We start from the raw sequence: 6,316 nt of genomic DNA on the forward strand, positions 1-6,316 counted from the left end.
GGAGATCTAGGCATTTGGCCTTGACCTATGGCTTCCCCTTTGAGAACATTTCTTTGGTATGCCCTAAAGTAATCCTCAAAGTCTTTTCTGTTTAACAGACCACAAGCACCTACAATATATAATAAAAAGCAATTCTCTGGGTTCTGCACTCATCAGCTCTCTGTTCAAAGAAATGGAAGGTGAAAAGCTTTCAGCACCTAAAGGGACTAAATTAGTTGGTACCAAGTTGTACTAAGAGCCTCCTTTCTTTTCAAGTAGAAGACCCAGCTCTAGAGGTTTTTTTTAAATGGTTCATAAAAGACATCCTATTTAACTAGAAGGTCCATTGCATTAATATGTAGAAAGAAAAAATAGGGTTACAGGCCAGATAATTTGTCTGTTAACGTTCAATAAATCCAATTGATCCAGTTATTAATCAATATTTTTAAGAAAAACTGGATTACTTCACTCAATCAAAGAAGTAGATCAGTAACCCTCATAAATTATAAAAGTGTATGTGTACTTTGAGTATTACCCTGTCAGAGTCCAGGACATCCCTCTGGCTGCCCTGGCTGTCTCGAGACCCTGGCAGGGGGCTCGAAGACCTTGGCCAGAAGTCAAAAACACCTGTGGCTTTGATTTTAGCCCATGGAAAAAACTGCCAAATCTGTGTGAGGAATTACAAGTCACAAGGGTTTGAGTAGTGTAGTAGTTGAATTAACACAGGGTGAAAAAGTAGAATTTGGGGTTTTTAGAATGTGGTTCAAGGGTACAAGATGGAGGGATTTGGGCATGTCCTAGCCTTCTTCTCCTTCTTCTTGTCCTCCATGTCTTGGTGTGATGGTGACACTTTTCTATTGGTTTAAGGTAGAGACACACTGTCTAACATCGATGTTAGGTATTGACACAATATTGTAAATATAGTACACATAATTTCTAGTATAAAATGTAAACGCTGCCCAAGGCGACATGCAGAATGCCATGGCCTCCTTGCTAGACAGAGCTCGGCAGGTCAGAGAAAGAATGTTATAGACAAGGAAAAATAAACAACCTTGAGAAGCTGATCCTACACATTCTGACTCCTTCTTTGGCTGCACGGGCTAGGAAACAAGGAGTTTTACAATCTTGGGGTCATCCTGCCACCGCAGACTCTGAGATTACCCCATGCAAGCAGGCTTCCCTGTATAACCGAGCTCCTTAGGCAGTTGTAAATTTACCCAACAACAGCCCTGACAAGCCTCACCTGGGCCCTCACCCACCCCCTGCTCAGGGACCCCTTAAAGCTCAGCCATGAGCCAGCAGCCCGTGTTTGAGCCTTGTTTTAGCTCTCTTTGTCTGCCGGATCTTTGTTGTGTTGCCAGTGCCGTGCGGAGGGCCCTGACCCACAGGCTGATTTCTTAGCTTGATTTCAGAGCTTTCTTCTTGTTGTAGGTGTGCCTGGCTGTGGTGGCTGCTGCTGGAGCCTGCAGTGCTCCCAGCACAGCCTCGGGGCTGTCCCTCTGCAGTGCTGCCTCCTCTCCCTGCTCAGGTCCAGCCGGGTGGGCTCTGCCTGGAGGCCCTGCCCTGTTCCCTGGGCTCTTGTACTCATCCTGCTGCTCCTGGGGAGAGAGCTGGCCCTTGCTGTGCCCTGCTATCCTGCAGGGCTGACTGCTTAAAAAAAACACAAGGAGGGATGCCAGGTGGTTTGAGTCAAAGGCAACCCTTATCTGAGAAAGCCCAATCTATTCTAGGGCTATATTTATGTTCTGAACAGGTGACTAGAAGACTCTCTATATTCAGTATAGCCTTCTCGACCAAAAGAGTCAAAGTCAAAAGTGTCACAAGTATAGATTTAAAAATATATTTAGAATCTTTAATCAAAAGATTCTCAAAATAGCAGAAGAGTTTTTAGAAAACAGATGAACTCTGTAGGTAATGTAACAATCCTGTGTTGTCATTGATAAAAAACTTCTGTAAGATTAAAGCACTGGAGGTTTTTTTGGAAGACATTCCTAAATCTTTAAAGAAGTTGGATATTACAGGTAAAAAATCTCAAGTATTAAAAAAAAACCACCATGTTTTACAAAATGCCCCAGTTACAGTAGAATAAAACAAATAATTCAAGAGCTGTTTCTCTCCTGAAGAATGTAAAATTTCAGTTACAAAATTGCAGGAGTTAATAGGCAATGTTCTTTATGGACAGGTGATTCAGTGGACAGCTGAAGCACAGGTCTCCAGGATTTTTAAATCCTGCAGAGCATCATCATTGTTAGAGGTTGTGCTGTATTCATCCACTTGGCCTCTATGTTTTCTATGGCACTGGTTTCCTGCTGGGCACTTGATTTCTGACCTGTAGCTCTTTTTTCCTAAGAATAGTAGCATCAGAAAAGCTTTGAAATGCTTCTAGGCTTGGCTTTAGATGGATCTGATGTAAGATCTGGGCTCCAACCTGTACCCAGATTAGTGCTTCCAGCAGCAGCACATTGTCTTGGTCATGGAGAGATTCATTTGGATGCCTGAAATGAAATTAAACTAAACTAAAAAGAGAGGTTGGTTGCACCTCAATGCAATGTGTATAGGTGGACTCTATAATGACATTTCTCATGCTGCTGAAGTGTCAGTCCTCCAAATGTGTTTGCCCCTGTCTAGCACAGACCCACAGGACTGTCCCTTGGATTACCCTCGGAGGGATCCCTGCCTTCGTGTGGCTCGGCTCTTTAAAGCTGTGCTGTAAACAAAGCTCGGGCAACAGCCCCTGTCCTGGGCTGTTCAGTGCCCTGCAAAATGTGCCACAGGAGAAGTCAGAACCCAGCTGAACCTCCACTGATGATGTTAAATCATGATTTCTTGCTTGTAAATTATATTTACCTGAATTACAGCACCAGTCTGTCTGAATTAAGACATAGTACCTTTTTAATGATAAACCAGTCCAATACTGTGTGCTAGACAAGAACTAGTAAAGAAAAATATAAAATAAAATAATCTAAATTTGCTATAGTTTATTATGTGATAATAAGATTCCATATTTTTTTAAGAATTAATTTATAATGTTATTTTAAAACTAAGCTAATTACATCTATATAATGAAGCAAGTATTCCTTTTACCTTAAATAAATTAAAAACACTGAACTTTGTTGCCTCTTAAATATTTATTGTATTTGTGTTCTTTAATTATATCCTCCCGTGTGTGAAGACTGCTCCATCAGCTGACATAAAACTTCTGGATGTACTTAACAGACCATTTAAAATGTGAAGCAGAACTGGATTTGATTTCATAATTTAAATATTACTCAACTTCCCTGCAGTCTTTGGAGTTACGCCAGAAATGGTTTCTGGCTCATGCAGTAGATGATTTTCAAAATCTTATGATTATTATGAAGGAATAATAATAATTTTTTTTTTTCCTTACTCATGGAATAAGAGCTACAGTATCTAGAGTAGACACCTAGTAATGCAATTCAGCTGAGTTATCTTTTAGTCTATTAATAATACATATCAAGTCTGCTTCCAGTCTCTGAGGTTTTGTGATATTTATAGCACTTCATCTAAGTGGGTTTTATTGATATAATTTAAATATTTATTATATATGTATTGATATAACACTAATTAAAAGTTTTTTCTGGTAAGTTAAATGCTTTTTTTTTTGCTATGTTTTTGCTCTTCTGATACTAATCAGTTTTAATATCAAAAAGCCTTATAATACTAAAATCAATACAAATGTAATAGAATTTTTAAAAAAACAACAAACCAAGAAAAACAGAAGCCACTCACTCTAACATTTAAAATAAAATGTATTTCTTGACTCAGATGTCCTTTGCAGTTCCTTCAAGCAAGGTAAAAATCAGTGTGCAAAGTCATGGACTATTCAAGACTCATTTTTAACAAACAGGGGCTTTGTAAATGAAACATCTCCAAAACATGCCAAACAAGGTAATTTGTAGAAGAAATTATATTTGTGGTAGAGCTAGTTTCCAAATGATAGGCAAGACTCATTTTCTTGTTGATATAAATGAGGAGGATTTGTATTTGTGGTCACTCAGATGTCCCTGTAGGAGGTTAACAAGACCTAAGGAGTGTCTGTATCTTCCAAAGAGCAATGGCTTTCTCAGGAGTGTGCCTAATGGTTTATCTATCAACATGTGTGAAATACCTGAGGCTCTCACCTCCTCATTATTATCAGCCAGTCATCCCGAAGTCAAAGCATTTAAGCCTTCTGCACAGCTCTGTGCTACTTACTCCATTTTCAGGGAGACCAGTGCCAACCTGAAGAATGAATTTCACTGTCGTATCTTGTTGTGGATAAACAGCTGGATCAATGATACACAGCTGGTACTTCCAACTTCTGCTGTGCATACAAGTCAAAGCAGGATCTATTTGCACGTGTTCATTGTCAAACCAGCAAGCTATTATCTGCTTTTTCTCTGTGGCCTCCTCTTTCCTCCTACACAACTCTGAACAGTATGGCACACCATATAAATTATACCTATGCAGGATGCATTTATGAAAGCCAGGTCTGCCACAAGTAGTTTTTTTTTCTCTTGTCCAGGAAAAACAAATGCATCTCTTCCTCGATTACCTTGAATTTTGGACTATTGGCACTAACTTTTCACGTTTTAATGATGGAGTGCTAGAGTTACTTTTTGAGTGGTTCTAGTTCATGTGTGGTATTAATATACACATACAGCACTTAGTATGATACATAAGAAAATAGGTGGAACATTGAGACCTCAGACAGTGACAATGCTGGTTATATTAGGAACCTACTGGCAGACAGTGAGAGCTTAGGGTAGCACTGTTTTTCATTGATAGGTATGTCATCTATCTAGGTATTGTATTCAGTAATGTGTTCAGATACTACTTGCATATTCTGGTTATGGACAAAAGAAAGTGTTACTTCATTAGATAAAGATGTAAGGATGATGGTATGAGGAGAAGAATGGAATCACAGGCTGTACTACTTAGCAGTATTACATTGCTGAGATGCAGTGACCTTTAGCAGAATTTACTTTCCTTATTCCAGATAGGGGTAAAGTATGTCCAGGCTCTACCTATTCCAGTGTTTTCCAGTATTTCCCACTAACTGTGGAGGACCCCCTGGTGTGCTTGCCATTCAGAGAAGCTGGAGGAATGGGGTGACAGGGACTTTATGAAATTCAATGAGGACAAACATAAAATATTGCATATAGGAAGGAATAGTTCCTTGCAAGCACAGGGAGCAGCTGTGCTGAGAGGATATGGGGGTCTTGGCAGAGAGCAATCTGAGCATGGGCCAGCAGTATCATGTATTAACAGGATCATGGCCAGGAGATGGAGATTATACCCTTCTACTCAGCACAAGCCAGACTGTGTTTATACACTGGTCCAGTTCTAGGCTTCCTAATGCCTGAAGATCATGGATAAACCAGAGAGTTCAGCTGATGGCCACCATGGTGTCTGGTGGTTGGAGCACTTGCTCTGTGAAGAGGGGCTGAGGAAACTGAACTTGCCAACCAGGAGAAAATAAAGCTTTGAGGCAACTTAAAAGGAGGCCTCTACCTTGCTGGTACCTACAAAGAGTTTACAAAGGAAATAGGATCAGGCTTCTTGTAGTGGGGTATGGTGGGATAATAAAAGACAGCAGACACAAAGTGAAATGAGAACAGCTCAGTGTTTAGAAGACCTTCCTCCCTGTGAAGACAGTCAGGCTCTAGGCCAGGCTGCCTGGAGAGATTGTCCAGTTTCCATCCTTGGAGGTCTTCAAGACTGAAATAAAGACCTGAGTAACCTGGTCAGAGTTAATGGATGAGGTCACTTTAAGCAGGAGGTCCCTTCCCACACCACTTACTCTGCAGCACAGTGAACCTATAACACAATCCAGCAGTCTTTATATATGCAAGTTCTAGTATAAGTAGCCCTTTTCCAAACAATAGTCCATAGTCAGACACTGGTATTGTAATGTTGAAATACATTTTCCATGGTTGTGTGTTGGATGAATATGCCCAGGAAAGCAAGGCTCAATTCAGTGGCAGCTGAAATTCCTTTTCACTGCAACTCTCTTGTGGAAAGAGAGACTGGTTGGTGACATTTTCTATCCATTTACTCTTAGACCACCTGTGCACTTTTCCATTAACTCCACTAATTTATTTATGAAGCCATTATGAAGAAAAAAGCGCTAGACGTTTCCTCATATAATGTTTATTCCGTTAGGCCAAGTAGCCCAGCTCTTTCAGACTGCACTTAGGTTGGGATGCTCTTCATGTACCTTCAACTAAGCTCTCCACCGGTAAACTAGAATAGGGGAGACTAGAATAAGCCCAAGTATCCAAACTAGATCTTTTGCACCGTTTGTGGTATTTCTCTGATTGAGCTGGAAACGCTG

This window comes from Vidua macroura, chromosome 9 (assembly GCF_024509145.1).
Source record: "Vidua macroura isolate BioBank_ID:100142 chromosome 9, ASM2450914v1, whole genome shotgun sequence".
NCBI classification, from domain to species: Eukaryota; Metazoa; Chordata; class Aves; order Passeriformes; family Viduidae; genus Vidua; species Vidua macroura.